The 22218-nt window shown below is 43.0% G+C and overlaps 1 protein-coding gene across 1 annotated transcript in view; it reads left to right on the forward strand.

Annotated features, from left to right (window-relative positions):
* Positions 1 to 1208: 1208 nt before the first annotated feature.
* The window catches only part of KANK1 (KN motif and ankyrin repeat domains 1), a 205978-nt gene continuing 184968 nt past the window's right edge, over positions 1209 to 22218 (forward strand). The window contains exon 1 of the mRNA XM_076008654.1: positions 1209 to 1628. The gene's annotated coding sequence lies outside the window, so the exon portion shown is untranslated. The remainder of the gene's footprint in view (positions 1629 to 22218) is intronic.

The following is a 22218-nucleotide window of genomic DNA, read 5'->3' on the forward strand; positions in this document are numbered from 1 at the left end:
CCAGGAGGCACTTTGTAATAATAAACACAGGAGCACCCCTGCCTTCGATCCCCTCCCCCCTATCACCATGGGAATAATTATCCTTTTCATAGAATCCCAGACATTTGGGGGCGTTGGATTTTAGAATGTGTATACTGAACCCAAATGCCCTATTCTACAGATGCAGAAACCGAGGCCTCGATGGAGGAAAGAGTTCGCTCACCGTTAGTTACCCTGTGAGCTGGCAAAGGAGCTGAGAGGCAAAATGAGATTTCCCACATATTTTTGGGGCTGCCCTTTGCCTATCCTCTTAACAGTCAGGGGCCATCAAGTTCAGGAATTTGCAGGTGTGCTTAGCAGTGAAATGCAGGGAAGCCCTGATTTCGCAGCCCCTCCTCCCCAGAGGCGAGCATTCCGCCCTAAGAGGTTTGATGACTCTTCACTTTAGCACACGTCACGCAAAGACCAAGATGAGGGTGACGCCCCGCTGGCGGTGTGCGAGCTGGAGGGCGAGCGAGAGGACTCTCCCCCTTAAGAAAGTCAGTGATTGGAGAGCTGGCTTTACGTTTTTTTGTCTCGGTCATTTATGCATTTTGTAAAGCTCCTCCCATCCCCAGGCTGTCCTTCTGTTTATTCAAGACTAAGTAAGACACAGCCTGTCACTCTGCTCTTCTCTCTTGGACCTACTGGGATTGCTCCCACTGGAGTGTTTAGGACTGAACTTTCTAGTTCTCTTAGTTCAGTCCTGAACCCCCGAGGCAGGCACTGCATCTTCTTTGAAGTCCCCGGAACACTGGCACCCTGTGGACACGCATCTTACCCTCTCCACCGAGACCTGCGTCCTGCAGCCCAGCAGGGGCGAGCGCGGAGTGCGCAGGGCTGGTGGTCTGCCACTGCCGTCCTGCTGAGGCACGTGCAGGAAACCAGAGCCCTGCACGCCCCAGGGTCCCTCTGCCACCCGGGGTCAGAAAACAATTTCTTAGCGGCGTGGAGGGAAGGGGCGGTGAAAGCGCGCCAGGCGTGGGTGCTAACCCTGCCACTCTGGCGCGTCCAGGTCCCTCCCAGAGAGGACAGGACCGCACAGTCTCACTGGATAATGGACTTCTGGTCCCCTGTGGCTGTGTGTGTGGTGGTGAGGGGGCGGGGAGTAAAGACACGTGGATGGAAGCGGCTCATCTAGGCAGAGGGAGGTCTCCGCTAACTTCTCGCCGCGGGGAGGCAAGAGCACCGGGCGAGGCCGGGAAGGTGCGCGAAGGTGCCTCGTGGGCCAGGCGGAGAGCGAGCGGCGCGCAGGCGCACTGGGGCCCGCCCGCAGCCGGCGCCGCGGTACAAAGAGCGCCGGGGCCAGCCGGGCGTCCTCGGGGTCCGAGGGAGCCGCCCGGGCCCCCCGGTCCGCACAGTCCGTCGCGCCCCGCTGCGGGGCGTAGCCTCGGTCACTTCCCACCCGGGGTCTGAGGCTTGCCCGTCTGCCCCGACTGTTCTGCCGTGAGAGCTGCGGAGCCCGGCGGCGGCTCCCGAGCGTTTCGGGGTTTAATTCTGGCGCTTGCCAGCCGGGCCGGCCCCGCCCCCCGGCGCCCCGCCCCTCCCCGAGCTCCGGATCTGCGGCCGGAGGAGCCAGCGAGCGGCCGGCGCGGCGCGGCGGGTCGGAGGTGAGTGGCGCCGGGCGCTGCGCTGCGCCCCGCTCCGCGGCGGCGTTGCCCTGGGGCGCCCGGGCTCCGACCTCTGCCCGGGCCGGCTTCCCGCCGCGCGGAGCAAACTTGGCGCGCGCCCGCGCGCACGGGGGCGGTGGCGGAGGGCAGCCCCCGCAGGCTCCCGCTCGCCCGGGCTCACCCGGCGGCCTCGGGGCGGCCCTGGGGAGGGCTCCGAGGGGCTGCTTGTGCTCGCGGCTGCTTGAGTTTGGCGCGCGCTGCGGCTGCGGAGCCGGGTCGGTCCGGGCGGGAGCGCGGCGCGCCGGGCGTGGGGCAGCGGGAAAGTTGGGGCCGGGCCGGCCGGCAGGAGGGCGCGGGCGCCTGCCGAGCCCAAGCCGGGGCGCGCTGGCTATTAGGTGCCTCTGGGTCTCTCCCTAGCCCGGGGTGGTATGGGGGACCCTCTCTGAAGGGTCTCTCCGTATAGTTCGATGCTGTGCTCCGTAGGGGAGCGTGGCGGTCAAGACCCCTTTATCCTCCGCCCCGGAGAGGCAGGTGGCTTCGGGTCGCCCTCGGCCAACTCCGTGATGGCTCCGGCCAGGCTTGGAGGGGCCGGGGGTGGGGGAGGGGTGTGGGCGCTCAGGGCCTATGGGGACCGGCCGTTGGCCGAGCTGGGATGGGTTTCTGGAGGATCCGCGGTGTCCGGTTGGGGGAAGGTGCGCGCGTACTTAAGCGGACTTCGTCTCCGAAAGTGCCCTCTTCCATGCTACCTGGGCAAACATTCAGGGAGCCCCGCGCTCACAGCAGTCAGCTTGCCTTGACCATTCATTTCCCTCACCTGGGGTTCCATGGCACTTTCGGAGGCCACTCTTCGTGGTGGGTCCTGCAGATCAGCAGGAGCTGATGAAGGCCTTGATGGCGTTAGCGTTAACAGTGTCCTAGTGCTCGCGCTCTGCACGGGTCTCCGCGAGGGTCAGCTCACGTTATTAATGAATTATCATATTAGACTGAAATCCCTAAGACTAACAGGGAAGGTTAATCATCCAGATCTGTGGTCCTGCAGTTCTTCGCCTCACCTTCGTGCCCCCTGTCTCTGGAGCTGAATGGAAATCAGGGCCTGTTAGCTTGTTAATTCATGAATTCCACTTGATTTTTAGATGATACTTAGCTGTTCATCTGCTGGTTTCTCCATTTATCTAACTTTCTCTGCTAAAATGTTGCGCATTCCCACGTTTTATTTATTAGAAAAAATTGAGATGTACTAAACGTACTATATATAGATACATTTACTCTTTTAAAGTGTACAGTTCGGTGGCTTTTAGTATATCCATAAAGTTACACAATCATCACCACTATCTAATTCCAGAATATTTTCACCACCCCCAAAACAAACCCCTTACGCATTAAGTAGTTATTCCCCACCTCCCACTCCACCCTTACTCTCTCATTTTGAGGCAGCTGCTTGTGAAGTTTCCCCAAGATAGAGATTGAATTAGAAAACGGAGAGATTATTAACTTTGGGCCTTTTTCTGTTAATAGGTTTGGGGAAAGGTGTTGCCGCTGAGGCAGTGGAAGAAAAATTAAGTATGGGCTGTCCCTTTGGGGAGAGAAAAATGACGATGGAGGAGAAGCTGCCAGTGGAGGAATAATTGCCTCCTTTAAAGATACACAAATTGGGAATGCATTTTATTCCCTTAGGGTATGGGATGCTTTTGGCAATCTTTCTGTGCTCTAGATTTGCCTAGTCCATAAATCACTGTAGTTGAAGTTCTTTCTCAGCAAAAGTGAGTTCTGGGGTGTGTGTGTGTGTGTGTGTGTGTGTGTGTTTAGAGTGGAAAAAGGATTGCAGGTTTATTAATAGTTTTTTAAAAAAATCATCCATGGCCGGGCGCGGTGGCTCACGCCTGTAATCCTAGCTCTCTGGGAGGCCGAGGAGGGCGGATTGCTCAAGGTCAGGAGTTCAAAACCAGCCTGAGCAAGAGCGAGACCCCGTCTCTACTATAAATAGAAAGAAATTAATTGGCCAACTGATATATATATAAAATTAGCCGGGCATGGTGGCTCATGCCTGTAGTCCCAGCTACTCGGGAGGCTGAGGCAGTAGGATCGCTTGAGCCCAGGAGTTTGAGGTTGCTGTGAGCTAGACTGACGCCACGGCACTCACTCTAGCCTGGACAACAAAGCAAGACTCTGTCTCAAAAAAAAAAATCATCCAAACTGGTCCCAAATAAAGAGACCGTAGGCAAATGGCCACTGGAATTGATAATATTCAAGACTAGGTTCATTTCGTAAGTGTCAGCACCTGCTCACAAATAGTCCTCTGAGTTAATGTGCTCATACATTAGCCTTCTACTCCAGGGAGGAGGAGGAGCTTGGGGAAGGGTCTAGTTGTAAGGAAGGCAAGGAATTAGTGGGATAGATGGGAGAATGGCTGAAGGGGGTAGTGCTTATACACTATAGGGTGAGCAGATTCAGAAGCAGCAAAGTAAATCTCAGTGAAAAGTTGCAGACACTTCACTCAGGCTTTTGTTGGATTATTTGTGCATGTTTTTAAAGTCAGTTTTAGTGAGCAGAGTTGCAGTTATCCAAATTACGCAACAATCACTATACTTCTCATTCACTCTTCAATCAAATATGGAAGTCACCTTGACTTCAAATGTTTTGACTTCAAATGTTATAGGAAATTTTATGCCTGTTGCATGGGTGACTTGGCTTCTGACATCTTTTTTTTTTTTAAGTAATTCTAAAACTTGAACTATATCATACATATTTAAGTGTACAATTTGAGCAGTTGTCACAAAGTGAACATAAACATAAAACCAGCACCCAGGTCAAGAACCGAACATTGTTAGCATTGCAAAAGCCCCTTGCATTCTCTTGTTCAGTCACTACCCCTCTCGAGGAGTAACCACTATGCCAATCATGGGTTAGCTTTGCCTGTTTTCAATGTGCTATCTACATGGAATCATATAGTGTGTATTTTTTTAGTATTTGGTTTCTTTCTTTCAACATTGTTTGTGAGATTCAGCTGTGGTGTTGTGTTCAGTCATTTTCATTGCTGTATGATATTCCATTATGTGACTATATCACTATTTTAGGGTTGAAAGGCGTTTGTGTAGTTTCCATTTTTTTCTATGGCAAGCAGTGTGACTGACCATTCTAGTACATATCTCTGTACACATGTACACATTTGTGTTGGGTATATACTCAGGAGTAGAATTGAGTTTTATACTAGGGTTTGGTTTAGAAGATACTATCAAAGATTTCTGAAGTGGTTGTATAATTTATACTTCTACCAGCAGTGTATAAGAGTTCTGTACCGTCCTTTTTTTTTTTTTGAGACAGAGTCTCACTTTGTTGGCCAGGCTAGAGTGAGTGCCATGGCGTCAGCCTAGCTCACAGCAACCTCAAACTCCTGGGCTTGAGCGATCCTGCTGCCTCAGCCTCCTGAGTAGCTGGGACTACAGGCATGCGCCACCATGCCCGGCTAATTTTTTTTTTTTATATATATATCAGTTGGCCAATTAATTTCTATTTATAGTAGAGACGGGGTCTCGCTCTTGCTCAGGCTGGTTTTGAACTCCTGACCTTGAGCAATCCGCCCTCCTCGGCCTCCCAGAGAGCTAGGATTACAGGCGTGAGCCACCGCGCCCGGCTGTACTGTCCTTTTTAAATTGCAAAAGCAATAGATATGCAGTTTGGCAAATGGACAAAATGTGACCTATATTTACCCCATCCCAGCAGACTAATTATTTCTGTTGTATTCGCTTCTAGTGCTTTCCATGTTCATATTTTTATGAAGTCATACTTCTAATACTCAAGTTATATATATATTTTAGCACTATATCTTAATATTGCCTTGGTCTCCATGACTTTTTTTTTTTTTGAGACAGAGTCTCGCTTTGTTGTCCAGGCTAGAGTGCCATGGCGTCAGCCTAGCTCACAGCAACCTCAAACTCCTGGGCTCCAGCGATCCTACTGCCTCAGCCTCCCGAGTAGCTGGGACTACAGGCATGTGCCACCATGCCCGGCTAATTTTTTTATATATATATATCAGTTGGCCAATTAATTTCTTTCTATTTATAGTAGAGATGGGGTCTTGCTCTTGCTCAGGCTGGTTTTGAACTCCTGACCTCGAGCAATCCGCCCTCCTCGGCCTCCCAGAGAGCTAGGATTACAGGCGTGAGCCACTGCGCCCGGCCTCCATGACTTTTAATACCTACATAATTCCAAGGATATGCTTTCATTTAATAATAATACTATTGTTGGAAATACATATTAATTTTTGGAGTTTTACTAGTTTATATTGCAGCAGAAATCATCTTTGTGTATATAGTTTTTGGGAGGATATTTCATAAATTAGAGATTTTCCCTTTTTATGGCTCTGATCCTTATTGTTAAACTGCTACCAGCAGAGTTGAATTGTCCTTGAACCTGGTATGGAATTGATTAAAGAAATCTTTAAATTGCTAATATAGTACCTGAAAAAAGGTGTCTCATTGGCTTAAATCGCAATTCTGAAAATAATGGTGTGGTTGGTTCTGATATCTTCTTTATAAATGGAATAAGTTGAACTTTTGTTGCAATTTCATTTACCAGTAACATTAATTTTCTTTATATGATACTGTTTGCAAAGATATTGAGCCAAGAGCTTTAAGGCATACAAAATCATACCAGTAAGTAGTTTATTGTCCAGAAATTATATATATAAAAACAGGGTCTTGCTGTGTCTCCCAGGCTGGACTACAGTGGCAGGATCATAGCTTACTGCAACCTCCAACTCCTGGGCTCAAGAGATCTTCCTGCCTTCGCCTTCCAAAGTGCTGGGATTATAGGCATGAGCCACCACACCCAGCCCAGTAGGCAAAATTCTTCTGCATGACCAAGGAGTCTTTAGTTCTTTCAACTAATAGAGTGCTTGTTTGAGTTCTGAGGCAAAAGAGGTCTTTCTTGCCTGGATGGTTAGGAGTGGCTTCCCCAAGAAGTAAGACTTGACATGAGCTTTAAGAGATCTTTAGAAATTGGCAAGGGAGCAGGTACCTGTGGAGATAAGAGACTAGTGAGCCTTCTCCAGGGGGAGAAGGGCCCCAGTTGGCCACTGTGGACAATGGCACCAGTAATGCTGGCTTCCTGACAATTCTGTTTTTGGAAGACAGTGAAAATAAGTGAACTAATTTAAAGGCAGAAAAAGATACTTGGAGCTTTTTGGGAGAAAACTGTTTTGTATGTTCAAGTCAGCATCATGAGATTTGATGGTAAACACTTGCCAGCGATTAGAATGCAGTGAGCTGCTGCTTTGCCTGGTTGTAGCTCTTAACCTCCTCTCCTCCTTTCCCCTGAGATAAAATTCAGTGATAATTTCTCTAAGCTGAAGGCTGCTACACCAGGCTTCATTTAGAATAAGCCAGTAACACTTAACTTTAGTAATAATTACATTTCTACTTTATGCAAGGCCCTGGTGGGAGAACTCGGAGGCTAAAACCCTAAGAATTCACAGCAAGTGTATAAAGGTATAGAACTGTAATAGGAGGCAGTAAGATAGAAATATATGGATATAAATGGTTTATCCTGGAAAGGTAGAGGATGGAGTAATTAATGCTGAGTAGAGAGATCTGGGTGATATTTAGGTAGACTGGGTCTTGAAAAATGTGTACTGGTGGGGATTAATACATTAACTGCCATGTGAGTTGTATTTAATTCATTATAGTTTTGAGCCTGGGGCCTTGTGAAGGAAAACCTGGGCAAAACCCTGTGGTTGGTTCATGAAAATCTTGATGTTCTTATTGTTGCAATTAATATTGATAATTTAATTATAAAAACGTGGATTAAATGAATAAAAGCCAAATTTCATTTATATATTTATGTTTACCTTTAAAGGACATTACATTTAGACAATAGCTTTTGAAAACATAAGGCAGTTGGCTGTGCTTGACACATTATAGTGTGGTCAGTTACATGTTTGGAGACCCAGGTGAATGGCAATTTGAGATGGTACCTTTCATCCAGTGATGGCCCAGCCAGGTGGGTGATCTTTGTGGAAATACTGTTGCTCTGGACCCAGACAGGCTGTATGTCCTTTGGCACAGTTACTGAACCTCTCTCTGCCTCAATGTCCCATCTGTAAAAGAATAATAATAAAAGCACCTGCTTTATAGGGTTATTGCGAGGATTAAATGAGTTAAAACTAATTGTGTTGGTTGAAGCAGTCATAAACCTGTCTAGACTTAAAAACACTTAGAAGCTTGTCTGATTCACAGTAAGTTTTAAATACATTTGCTGTTGTAGTTTTCTTAATTTTTAAATTTCTGAATCTTAAAATTACTAATATTCACACAGCATAAATAATGCAAAAAAACAAGAAAGCATTTAAAATGGAAACTAAGGCCTGCCATGGTGGCTCACACCTGTAATCCCAGCACTCTTGGAGGCAGAAGTGGGAGGATTGCTTGAGGTCAGGAGTTCAAGATCGGCCTGGGCAAGAGCAAGACCCCATCTCTACAAAAAAAATAGAAAAATTAGCCACACATGGTGGCTCATGCCTGTAGTCCCAGCTATTTGGGAGGCTGAGGCAGGAAGATCACTTGAGCCCAGGAGTTTGAGGTTGCAGGGAGCTATGATGATGCCACTTCATTCAAGCCAGGGTGACAGAGCAAGACTGCCTCAAAAAAATAAATAATAAAATGGAAACTAAAACCCGTCACTCCTCTCTGATACCAGTTAAACTGTAATATCTTCTAAACTGCTATTTCTGTTTTTAGTTCTTCTGGTGGTTATTACTGTAACAAATTACCCCCAAATTTAGTGACTAAAATTGTTTTATGATATTATGGCTTCTTTGGGTCAGGGATTCAGGCAGGTAGGTCCTGGCTGGATGATTCTGTTGCCTCTGGTGCTGCCTGAGAAGATTCCATGGCACCCAGCTGGTGAATGGGCTGGTATGGAGGGTCAAAGGAGGCTTTGCTCCTATGTCTTGTGCCCTGCTGGGGGTAGCTGGAAAACTGTGCCCAGCAGTGCTTGCACTATTGATCGAAGCGCCTACACATGGTGACTTCAGCATGGTGGCCCCAGGTAGTTGGACTTTTCAAATGGCAGCAGGCTTCTCCCTGTATCAATAAAGGTTTTCCAGAGAAACAGAACCAATAGTGTGTGTGTATATATACATGAAATGCTTTGTAAGGAATGGGCTCATGTAATTAGGGAGGCTGGCTTGTCTAAAGTCTGCAATGTGGGCCAGCAGATGGAGACCGAAGGCAATCTGCTGGAGAACACCCTTTGCTCGGGAAGGCCAGTCTTTTTTGTCCTGTTCAGGTCTTTAGCTGATTCAATGAGACTCACTCACATTTTGGACAATAATCTGCTTTCCCCAGAGTTCACTGATTTAAATGTAAATCTCATCCAAAAATATCCTCCAGCCTGTTATCCCATCAACTGGGGAGGCTGAGGCAGGAGAATTGCCTGAGGCCAGGGGTTCTAGACCAGCATGGGGACATAGATATCCCCCACCCCCAACTCCGTCTAATAATAAAAAAAACAAAACACCTTCCAACTCAACACATAAAATTAATGTCACACCACACTATCAGCACCTCAGGTGAACCAGTGGAAGCTTCATGGCCTTTTAAAAAAATTTTTTTTAAAAATTATTATGGGTACATAATCATTGTGTATCTTTATAGGGTACTTTTGATCTGATATATGCATAAAATGTGAATTAATCAAATCAGGGTGATTGGGGTGTTCATCATGTCAGGAATTTATCATTTCTTTGTGTTAGGAATGTTCCAGTTCCACCGTTTTAGTTATTTTAAGGTGTAGCCTAACTTATTGTTGATTATAAGTTACTTTGTTGTGCTATCAAATATTGTTCATTCTATTTAACTATATTTTTGCACCCATTAACCATCCCCACTTTATCCTCCCTCCCCACTACCCCTCCCAGCCTCTGTTAGCTGTCATTTTACTCTCTATCTCCATGAGGTTAATTGTTTTGAATATTTAGCAGCTGCATATGAGTGAGAACATGCAAGATTTGTCTTTCTATGCTTGGCATATTTCATTTAACACAATGTTCTCCAGTGCCATCCATGTTGTTGGAAAGGGCAGGATTTCATTCTTTCTGGTGGGTGTGTAATATTCTGTTGTATGTGTACCACAACTTTATCCATTACATCATTTGATAGACTCTTAGGTTGATTCCACATCTTGGCTATTGGGAATAACGCTGCAGTGAACATGAGAGTGCAGGTGTCTTTTCCAGGTACTGAATTCCCTTTTGGGTATATACCTAGCAATGGGATTGGAGGACCATATGGTGGTTCTATTTTTAGTTTTTTGAGGAACCTCCATACTGTTCTCTATAGTAGTTGCACTAATTTACATTCCCACCAACAGTGTATGAGGGCTCCCCTTTCTCCACATCCTCACCAGCATTCATTATTGCCTGCCTTTTTGATAAAAGCGATTTTCACTGGGGTGAGATGATACCTCATTGTAGTTTTGATTTGCATTTTTCTAGTGATGAGCATTTTTCATATACCTGTTGGCCATTTGTGTGTCTTTTGAGAAATATCTATTCAGATCCCTTGCCTGTTTTTTAATTGGATTATTTGGTTTATTTCTATTGAGTTGTTGGAGCGCCTTATATACTCTCATTATTAAACCCTTGTAAGAGGGGTAGTTTGCCAATATTTTCTCCCATTCCATAGGTTGTCTCTCATTTTTTTCTTTTTCGAGACAGTCTCGCTCTGCCACCCAGGCGGGGAGTGCAATAGCCTCATCATAGCTCACTGCAACCTCAGACTCCTTGGCTCAAGCGATCCTCCTCCTCAGCCTCCCAAGTAGCTGGGCCTACAGGTGTGTGCCACCACACCCAGCTGATTTTTTCTACTTTTTGTAGAGATGGGCATCTCGCTCTTGCTCACACTGGTCCAAAACTCCTGGCCTCAAGTGATCCTCCCACCACAACCTTCCCAAAGTGGTAAGATGACAGGTGTGAGCCTGTCTCTTCACTTTAACTGTTTCCTTTGCTGTGCGGAAGGCTTCCTGGCCTTTTGTGACCTAGCCTGTGGAGTCACATAGCTTCCCTTTCACCAAAGTCTATTGGTGGGAGCAGTCACAACGCTTGCTGACCTCAATGATCCTCCCACCTCAGCCTCCCAGAGTGCTAGGATTACAGGCATGAGCCACTGTGCCTGGCCTGCAGCCTTCTTTTTAAACTGCCACAGTCTATTCTTGATTTCACAAATTTGAAAATGTCTGCTGACTCTCTGCTAAGGAAGAAGTGGAATTTATTCCCTCACCCCTCTCTTTTCTTCCCTATGCCTCCCAATTTTTATTAGATAATTTATTTTTGTGTTCTGTTCCTTTGGTCACCTTTATAATTTTATTTTTTTATTTTTTTATTTTTTTGAGACAGAGTCTCACTTTGTTGCACAGGCTAGAGTGAGTGCCGTGGCGTCAGCCTAGCTCACAGCAACCTCAAACTCCTGGGCTCAAGCAATCCTTCTGCCTCAGCCTCCCGAGTAGCTGGGACTACAGGCATGCGCCACCATGCCCGGCTAATTATATATATATATATATATTAGTTGGCCAATTAATTTCTTTCTATTTATAGTAGAGACGGGGTCTTGCTCTTGCTCAGGCTGGTTTCGAACTCCTGACCTCGAGCAATCCGCCCACCTCGGCCTCCCAGAGTGCTAGGATTACAGGCTTGAGCCACCGCGCCCGGCCAACCTTTATAATTTTAAAGCATATTACGTTCTTTACAAGGCTGTGGAGATGTAGGAAACTCAGGTTTGTTGGAGAGTTTGTTTGAGATGGACAACACAGGAAAACAAGGAAATTGTCTTCAATGGGAAAGGCTTGACCATGAGGCTCTTGTTAAAAAAAACCTCTAGCCATCAGAGATGTGAATTGTCTATGAGCATGTACTCTTCCTGAGCATAGCAAGTGGCATAATACAGGGGTCCCCATCCTATGGTGAGTTGTATAATTATTTCATTACATATTACAATGAAACAGGAATAAAGTGCACAATAAATGTAATGCGCTTGAATCATCCCAAAACCATCCTCCCCCCAGCCCCTGAAAAAATTGTCTTCCATGAAAATGATCCCTGGTGCCGAAAAGATTGGGGACTGCTGGCATAATCTATGATCTGACAGCTTTTATTTTCTCTCTTTGGCTTTTAAATTCAGATACCTGTTTGCCTTTTCCTTCCTTGCATTTTGTATTTAAATTATGGATGTTGGCAGCAGATGATATTCCCACTAATGAAGACTCTTATACCAGATACACTGTTGAGTGTGTGTGTATGGATGTACACATGGAAAAACCTTTCAGAAATAAGTATCCTCATGTGTTTTTCATTACAGAAGCAATCAGTTAATTGGTAACAGTTAGGGAGAGTGTCAGGCACCCTGTAACTTTGTTGGAGATAATATAAAAAAATTCATTTAGTTGATGGAATTGAGCAATGGGGCTTAGTTTAACTCCCAGAAGACATACTAATCCCTTTTTATAATTATCTGATCCCCCGAGAAATGCATAAGAACCTCTATTCTTGTTGGTTTGCATTTATTGTATATTGTAGATATAAACCCTTTTGATGTTTATTTTATATAAAATTCAGGTTGATTAGAGGGAAGAATGTAAATTTGTGTTTGCTGATATCTGCATGACATTTTTGGCTAAATTTTTTCAGATTTCTGTTGGTAATTCAGACTGGTTCACCCTTTGACCTTGGGGAAAAATAGAAAAAATAGAACAAAAGTGGAAATCAAGTGTGAATACTTACACTCCCATTTGCTTCCTTCCTTCCCCTCCCCCTTCCTCCTTCCTTCTTTCCCTCCCTTTTTAGTATTCATCTCAGTGTAGCTGCTTTTTCCTATAAAATTAACATTTGAAGAGTAGGCCTTTTAGGGAATGGGATCATCTCTGTTATGAAATGCTATAGCTCACTTTTCTGCAAAATACTGCCTCCTCTACCTTCCTCAAATGGAGCCACAGACCTAGTGTGACCATCTTTGTATCATAATCCCTTCCAGTCACTACTGCATGCCCAAAGGGTATCTTTCCTTCAAATGTAATAGATTAATTTTGTCTAATATAATTGATAGATTAATTTATATACATGGAAACATATAGTGTGTACTCTTTTGTGTCTGGCTTCTCCCCATGTTATGTTTGTAAAATTGATGCATGTTGTATGTGGTATTCATTCTCATTGCTGTATAGTGTCCCATTGTGTGAATTTACCACTGTTCATGCTACTGTAGCATGTAGTATGTACGTTGGGCTGTTTCCAGTTTTGGACCAATGTGAATAGTATTGTCATGAACAATTTTGCAAATATTTTCTGGTGAACATATGTACATATTTATTTTGGCTGTAATATATCCAGGAGTGGAATTTTTGGGCCATGCAGTTCAGCTAGAGTAGGTACTATCAGAGTAGTTTTATCAATTGAAACAGTGGTGTGTGAGTTGCAGTTGCTCCACATTCTAACCAATACTTGTTGTTGTCTTATTTTAGCCAATCTGGGAAAAGTGTGTTATTGACTTCCCTAGCTGACATGAAGGTGAACACCTCAAAAAGTGTTCATATTATTTTTTTATTTTTTTACAATAGCACAATAGAGAAAGCAAGGCGAAATTAAAGAATTGATCTGCACACTTTTTATCAGTTCTTTAACTAGTCTAGCTTTTCTGTCTCTCCATCATTTCTTGTGAGCTTTTTTCTTTTAATTTTATAGGAGATGTATTTGAAGGGATTTACTTCTAATGAAAGTTTAAAGAACAGAAGTTGTATGAATAAACTCTACTAGTTCTGAGAATTAAGATATTTAAAGGTTGAAATTTTGCTTACACTTTCAACTTTCCTAATTTGTTAAATCAAGCTATTGATTTTTCTGTTTCACTGTGACCTTTTCATGGAAGAATTTGTCTGAGTTGTACTCTGTCGTTGGCCAAAATTACTTTCCACAAAAATGTAAAAGAAAATTTGATGCATAATTTTTTAAAGGGGAAAAAAAGAAGAGAATCATCAATACAGGGGCAAGTTAGATGTTGTGACACTCCAGTGGCGTTGCTCTTAAGTTTTTGGTGTTTCTTAGAAGATGAAGTGAGTAGTTGTGAGGAAAACTAAAACATGGTTTAGTGTGTTTGAGTTTTTGTTTTGATTTACTTCATGTTGGTCTTTTGAAATTTCTTCCTTCAGCTTTTATTTAGTGCAGCGCCTTTTAATCTATTTTATCTTTGTAGTTGTTTCTTTTTACGGATTGTATGTCTCTTCAGAAATGTAATATACAACTTTCACCTAGCTTTGTACCTATTTTGTGCATATATTCCATCTTCCCTTAAATGATATTTGGGGTATTGTTGATCAATTGATGCTATGTAGCCTTAAATATCTGTAAGGTACTTGTAGGTGCTGTTCGGCCTCTTGGTGGCAAGATTAAATCCTGGGTCACATAACCTAAAGGGTCTTTTAGAGAACCCAAGCTTCTGACCTTGGGGCCAGAATAAGGTCTCTGTGCCTCTAGAGTCACCACACTTTGAACTCCTTGCAGAGTTATAATTCGGGAGTAGGAGAAAAGTTTGCTGAGTCCCTGTCAAGGAAAGGAGGTTTGGAGAGAAATGATTGAAGATTACGAACTTGGACACAGAGTGTCTCAGCCCTGGCATGGTTTCAGTAATGATTGGGAGAAGCAGTTCAAATATCTGACTCCTGAGGAAAGTTTTTGTAAATTGTTTTTACTTTTGTAAAGTTGAGGGAATTCAAGGCTAGTTCCCTAATGAGATCATGTAAGCTTAGTCGTGTTCTGATGTGTCTTTATTGGATAGGGGGAACGGGGAGTGGAAAGGGAGGGAGTGGTTGTGCCTCTGGAGTGGGGACTGAGAATGGTTCATGATGCTGGGAATTACAGAAATGTGGGTGGGAGGTGCAGCGCAGAGGCACTGGCTTGAGGAATAGCAGGGCTTTTTGTGGAGTAGCCAGGTGGGAGGGCAGTTACTAGGTTATGCTTCAAAGGCATTCAAAAATATTTGGTGAGTGTTACCAGTAGCATACTCATGCTGTCAGATCTGCCTAAAGGTGCTGATTCACCAATTATCATTATACTGTTTTAGGGGTCCACTGGGTGGTACCTGTCCCCTAGGTGATTGGGAATTTCATGCTTCCATCAGCTAAAGTTTAAACATTTTGGTTATAGAGATTTGCCCTAATTAGGTTTGGCCCCACCAGCCAGGTGTTCATCTGAGTCCGGTTTTTGTTTTTCACCACTCCCTTCCACATACACATCTTTTTTTCTTTTTGTTCTGAGAACTCAGAGCCTTGAGGGAACTATAAACTATTCTCCCAAAATTCACTGGACTAGGGTTTTATCAGGACAGTTTTGATCAGTGTTTAGGCTACTACAGAAAGAAAACTGTTTCTTTTTAAGGCTAATTTTAGCCAACCTCAAGAAACAAAAGGCCACTGTTTGGATACTCATGGGAAAACAGGAAAACCTAATTGGAAGGCTTTTGTTTCCCTTTAGTGAAATCCTATGTGCTCATAGAGCTTTTTCTCACCTTCTGAGAACCTAAGTATTACTGAGAAACAGACCTGATATTATGTCTGGGCTCAGTTCTGCCTGTTGTTGGGAAGGGTGTGCCAGCTCTTCACCTCTTGAAGTCAAGAATGAGTAATAAGACCTTGAGGATTCTCAGCCAGCTCAAAATGATCTGATAAATTACCTTTATTGCACAGTGGAAAAAAGTGTCACTCTTTCCTGCTTGGTCAGCTTTGTTAGCAAAAGAAGGAAATACTGCTTTCGGGGCTTGAAGTTTGTGTAGTTTATGAATCATTTTCTTAGGTACTCTTTCAAAGAAAAAGTGTTGTGAGCCTCTGGCCTCATATCCTCTTTGACCAGATACCTGTGCTTACTGTTTGTGAGGCTCTTCTGATCGGAGTCCTGGCTTGTTCCCATGCTGAGGTCTGAATTAAGCTTGGGTCCCAGGCTGGGTTGGGGGCACCTGAATCCATGGAAACTCTGCTTCACCCTGGGCATCCTCCTCTCTCTCCTTGACCCTTAATGACCCAGGACAGCCTTTCCTTTCCTAGTTCTTCCCTGTTTTTTGCCTTTGTTTTTGGACTGGTCAGGTTGAGGGGATTTGATTCGATATTATAGGGCAGTAGTTAGGAGATTGGGTTCTAGAATCACAGCTCTACTGTATCCTGCCAGATGTGTGTTTCCTTTGCTTCTGTGTGTTTGAAAAGAAACATTAATACTGTTATGCCATGGTGTTCAAGTGTGTCTTGGGATGTATGTGTAAGTGGGAGGAGCCTGGGAGGGGAGGATCAAGGAAAGGAAGGAATACTTAGGATATAGTATTTCCTGAATGTAAAACTCCCAAGGAAAATTGCAAAAGCACTGCCTTGTTTGCTTTCTGGCAAGAGACGCAGAGACAGAGCTGTCACCTCTGGTAGCACACCGTGGACTAGAGAAGTAGAGCTGTGGCATGAAGTAAAAGGGGAGAGGCAGGCTCAGGGAGCTGAGTCCTGTTGGGAATCCAACTCCATGAAGTACTGAGTAAAATAACTTTTTTTTTTGGCTTGCAAAATTGGAATAAGGAGAGCTCCGCACAGAGAAGCTGAATAGATGTGTGAGCCATACATGAACTTTGTTGAAATCTGAGTCATTGCTGAAGCGTATTGCTTCTGCTACCCCACAAAGGACACTTTGCCTGGTTGCTTAGGATTAAGGGATTCCTGATAATTGTGGAGTAGGTAGGAGTTGAAACGGGGGCACTTGTCATTGGGGGACTGGGATGTGGAGAGATGGGATATGTTTTTGGGACCCCAAATTATTGCTTTGAACATATTTTCTGGGCAACACTCTGTAGCTGTGATCTCCAACCTCTGAAGCCGAGGACTGGTATTGATCCGTAGCCTGTTAGGAACCGGCCACATAGCAGGAGGTGAGCAGATGGACAGTGAGCGAGCGAAACTTCATCTGTATTTACAGCCACTCTCCATTGCTTGCATCACCGCATAAGCTCTGTCTCCTGTCACATCAGCAGCGGCTTTAGGTTCTCATAGGAATGTGAACCCTGCTATAAACTGCACATGTGAGGACTCTAGGCTGTGTGCTCTTCTGAGAATCGAATGCCTGGTGATCTGAGTGGAGCTGAGGCGGTGATGCTAGCGCTGGGGAGCAGCTGAAAATACAGATTATCATTAACAGAGAGGTTTGACTGCACAGTAATTGTGACGTGCTTGAATCATCCCAAGACCATCCTCATGACCCCTCAATCTGAAGAAAAATTGTCTTCTGTGAAACTTGTCCTTGGGGCCAAAAATGTTGGGGATTGTGCTGCTCTGTAGGATTGTTGGTTATGCAGAGCTGAGCTGGAAGCATGCTAGGGACTTCTAAGGGCTAGTGGTATAAACCATTCATCTGTAACAATGTTTCCAGGGTACAATGCATAAATGTACCTGATAAACTGTGAGCCTGTTACTGGTTATTTCAGTTGGTGATTCCTTGTATCTGAAGCTTTGGGGAAGTGAGGATAGTAACATTGTATTTATAGTCCAGGGCTTACAGGGACATGCAAAAGCTTTGTTCCCTTTATTTTACTTTCCTTACATCAGCCAAATTCAGTGATATATACATACCCAGCAGGAATGAGTATATATGTACACCAAAAGCATTTATAGGACTGTTGATGATAGCTTCAATTAGAAGCATTCCAAATATCCATGAATTGGTTAAAAAAAAATTATGATATAGTTATGTGGTGGGATACTACACAGCAGTGAAGATGAACAAACTACTACACAGAACAACATGGGTGAATGTCATAAATAGTACATTGAGTAAAAGAAGTCAGGCTGGGTGAGGTGACTCATGCCTGTAATCTCAGCACTTTGGGAAGCAGAGGTGGGAGGATCACTGGAGACCAGGAGTTCAAGACCAGCCTGAGTAACATAGTGAGACCCTGTCTCTACAAAAAAAAAAGTTTTAAAGTTAGCCAGGTGTTGGCAGTGCATGCCTGTAGTCCCATCTACTCAGTAGGTTAAAGTGGGAAGATCTCTTGAGCCCAGGAGGTCAAGGTTATAGTGAGCTGTGATTGCACCACTGCACTCCAGCCTGGGCAATAGAGCAAGACCCTGTCTCTAGGAAAAAAATAGAAAAATTAGCTGGGTGTGGTGGCATGCGTCTATAATCCCAGCTACTTGGGAGGCTGAGGCAAGAGGATCTCATGAGCCCAGGAGTTCAAGTTACAGTGAGCTATGATTACACCATTGCACTCCAGCCTAGGTGGCAGAGTAAGACTGTGTCTCAAAAAAAAAAAAAAAAAAGTCAGAAACAAGTTTACATATTATCGTATGATTTTATTTATATGAAATTCAAGAAGGGGCAAAACTGATGGTGACAGAAGTCAGGATAGGGCAGAAGATAGGGCAAGGATGCCTTGACTGTTAGGGGTGTAGGGGAACTTCCAGGGTCCTGATAATGTTCTCTATCTTTGATCTAGGTGCTGATAAAGTACATGTTATCGTTTGTAAGAATTAAGATGAACTTTAAGGTTTATGTCCTTGGCTGTATATGTTAATTCTTTAATTTAAAAAAGTTTGCTAAGATCAAACACTTAAAAATAAACCAAAATTTAAGTAAATCAATAAGGCATGTTGGTTGCCAAAAAGAAAAACTCATTCAAACTGACTTAAACAAACCAGCATCAACAACAGGAATTTGTTGGACGGAACTCAGTGGAACTTGAGAGCATGGTTGCCCAGCCAGTCCTCCTGGGAACTGGGGGCTTAGGCTCGATGTTACGATTTCTTTTGGGTACTCATGGTATCTTGTCCCCAGCATCTGTGCCATTCTTTGGCTTCTCTCTTTAGACCTCCTTTTATTTGCTTCAGCTCATATGTACTAATAGTAGAAAATGGCAACCCAACCCTAGCCTGAGTCCTTTTTCATACCTGTAGTTCCCTGTCTCTGGCCCTCACTCCCTTTGTCCTGGTTAGTTTAGCCTATGTCTCCCTTTTCTTCCCCTAGGAATAGGAATCTACTGCAGTCCAGTCTGCTATGACTAGAGAGAGGATGGAATTCTGTAGAAAAAGCAGAGTAGTCAAGGTTAAGGCTGGGTAGATGTTTCTGAAAAGGGAGATGCAGTGGGAAGAAAATGGTTTCCATCCCTCCACATGTTCTCCTGCTTCATTTGTTTCCTCTGATCTTTTCCAGCCATTGTTTCTATCAAGGAAAAGAGTCCCCAGGGAATTCTTTTTTCCCTCTCAAGAAAACCAGACTTTCTTGTGTCTGCTTCCAAACAGGACGTCCTAGTAGCTTGATCCTGTTTTCTTGTTGAGGTCTCCCTGAGCTTTGGTCTTACCAAGATCTACCACAAACTTGTTTTTAGAGGGAACTGTTACCTTGTACCATTTTGTGATTATGGAATAATTTCCTAAATGCATGAAGATTCACCCCTTCTGGTCATAACTCTTTGTACCAAATTATAGGAAATACTGTTCCTAAGTTTACGGTATGACTTTAGCAATTCAAATAGCCTTCTTGATATCTATTATGGTCTTGCTAATAATCTTGGTAGAAAGCACCATTGGCCCCCAGATTCAGTACTTTTCAAGACAGAACATAGCAGTATCTTTCTCCTAGTCTCTTGGGTAAGCTGTGGACTATCTCTGAGACTTCACTTGCCTTACACTTATATGGAGTTTCTTAGCATTGTCCTTGAACGTTTACTAGGTACCTTTATAACTGTGCCTTTTCTTTTTGTTCCTTCTCAATTAAAACTCACTTTCACTATAGCCTCTGAATATGAAAATCTGTCAGCTTAGTCCTACTAAGTGTACTGAGTTTCTCTGGACTCCTAACTTGCCAAGATCCACCACAAATTTGCAAGAGGTTGTGTTGAATATATTTCCTTCAAAAATTAAGTTTTTAAGTGAATTCATTAGAGTAGCTATGTGAGGAGTCTTAATTTTGGGTCTGTTTTTTTTTTTTCTTCTAGAAAAAATGTTTTAGAGACCTAGTGATTTTCATCATGTTGTCTTAATCATTTAAAAAACTTATTTGCATCATCAGATGTTGGTAAGATTTTCAGGCAGAGACTGATACTAAAAAAGCTAAAAAAGAACTTGCACTTTTTGAAATGATTTCTATATCCCATAAAATCCAAGACAATTATATTTCCTTATTTTGCCAGCAGACTGGTATGCCGGTTAAGTTTATTACCTTGATTCTTGTTTTATCCCCATCAGTTAGAGATTAATTACATGCCTGTGGAATGGTGAGCTGTTGAACCTTGTCTTCTTTGAACTTAACTATTGTTCTCATTAAGGTCTTCTAAAGGTCAGGCAAACAGGTAACTTAAGTTTTTCCCCTCCCCCTAAAGTACATATTTATAAAGTAAAAACTTTAATTAGAAATAGGCAAAAGTTATTTTTAGTTTATTAGTTTTTTTTTTTTAATGCCGATGGTTAGCATGCAACTTCACTGGCAGTAAGATATCTACCATTTGTCTGTCTTTTGATTACTCTAGATATTATTCCATTGATTATTAAAATAGTTTGAAAAATGAAGTGGTTTCATCACTCATGTTACACTAGATTATGCTCAGTGGCTTAAAATAACAGTTGAGGTTCTTGTTCACATTCATGACAGCCAGGGCTCTCCTCCAAGGGTCATGTTTGTCCAAGATCCAGTCTGAATGAGCCACCCCACTCAGGGACATCTCCTTGTGGTAGAGGGTAAGAAGGGAAATGACCAATCTATTCATGGTTATTAACGCTTCTGCACGTATGTCGCTTCCACTCACCTTCAGTTGGCTGAAGCGAGTCATATGGCTAAGCCTGCCAACAATGGGGTAGGGAAGTGTAATTAATTCTTCCATCTGGAGACACTATAAGTCACATGACAATGGGGGTTATAATCCTCTTTCAGGAAGGGCACCAAATAATTGGAAACAACAATATAATCTACCATAATGGAAAACTATATTTACTTCAACAGGTTTAATGCTGATTCAAAAACAGTTTTAGAATTGATTAAAATCTGTATTTTGAGTTTTATTATTAAAAGGTTATGCTTCAGAAATCTGCCAAGATAGGGAAAATGGTCTAGGTTTTGGATAGGACTAATTAATCTTTTTGGAGCTGGAGAGCTGTACCCATAATTTGGTAATTTCCTATTAATTATTAATATTTCTCAAGGGTCTAGATCTGTATTTTAAGTAAGAAACTACACTTTCTTAACTTTTTTTATCTTGATTTTTTTCATGTATCACTGCTATCTTATTGGTCAACTGATTTTTGTTTAATTGCCTGAATTAATATGGTTTCGGTAGTCAATCTAAAGTGGTTGGTGCTGTCAAGGGAAGGATTGAGATGGGCCCTTTTGATGAAAATAAAATTTATTAGGGCCTAGTAAATCTGCCCTGGTATTTTTCTTTCAAAAGTGAAATTGCTGGGCTGTTTCTTACTAGGAAATTTCTGTCCCATCATTTAAAAAGTATGAAATCAGAATTCTTTGAAGAAAGATGGCAGATTATACCTTGAGGTATAAAATGTTAGTGCCCTGATCTGGTTATTCACCATTTTCATGTTTGGGAGATTCAGAACTCTTGGGAATCTTGGGCCCTTTCTCACACTCCTAAATAGACAGTGGGGCCGTCTATATAGGCCAGAGTCTTGGATAGGTTCTGTAATTTTTATGAGAATGTTGAAATCTCTTCTGCTTGGTTGACTTTTAAAGGTAAGTGGCCCAGTCCTCAATTGGAAACGTAGGAGGCTGCACTCTGGGTTCTTCCTGAGCAGTTAACCTGCCCCCAACTCTTAATGAAAACATTTTTGAGAAATAGTGTTCATTCATGAACTTCTAAAAATTTTACTAGTTTCATCAAAATATTGGATACTTGGAATGCTGTGCTTTCTTTTCCCTCTAATTTCTTTTATTGAATTAGCATGTATTCTCTCCTCAGCTTTCGTTGCTGAGGAATAGAGAGCAGTTTGGGAAACGGCTACAGGAAACTCTCATGCACTCTTTTGCCTCTTCTAATGGCCTTCTCTTGAAGGAGTTTTCTTCTTTTGAAGAAAAGTTGCCCGAGGCCTTGATGATAGAAAATGCTAAGGCATTTCTTGGGAAAATATGTGATCTATTAAATAATATAAATCTTATAAGACATTGTGATTTCTTCATTGCCCTGGCCAAATTTATATCCCACTGTCAAATAAACCACGTAGAACTTCATGGTGGTTATTTTTGATCACTAATTTAGGCCTCATTTTACTATTCTATTTTACTTTGTGCTGAATTTATATATTTGTTTTTAAATTGAGATAAATATAATTTACATCTAGTTTTCAAATTTGCCTTAAACCTTTTTGGAACAAGTGTGGGTGTAAATACATATCATGGTTACTTTGTTCAATTAAAAGTTTTAAGAGGCCCTATGTGTGTGAAGTACACACGTGCACACACAGCTAGGTAATACACTTCTTTCTGTGCTCACTTAGTTTCCTTTATTGTTCTGACAAGCGGTGCATGCTCAGTGAAGTACTGGGGTCTCTGTTCCTGTACTCGGACACAGAGCAAGGATTTCTTTTTGAG

The sequence above is a fragment of the Microcebus murinus genome, chromosome 12 (assembly GCF_040939455.1).
Source record: "Microcebus murinus isolate Inina chromosome 12, M.murinus_Inina_mat1.0, whole genome shotgun sequence".
In the NCBI taxonomy this organism is placed as follows: Eukaryota; Metazoa; Chordata; class Mammalia; order Primates; family Cheirogaleidae; genus Microcebus; species Microcebus murinus.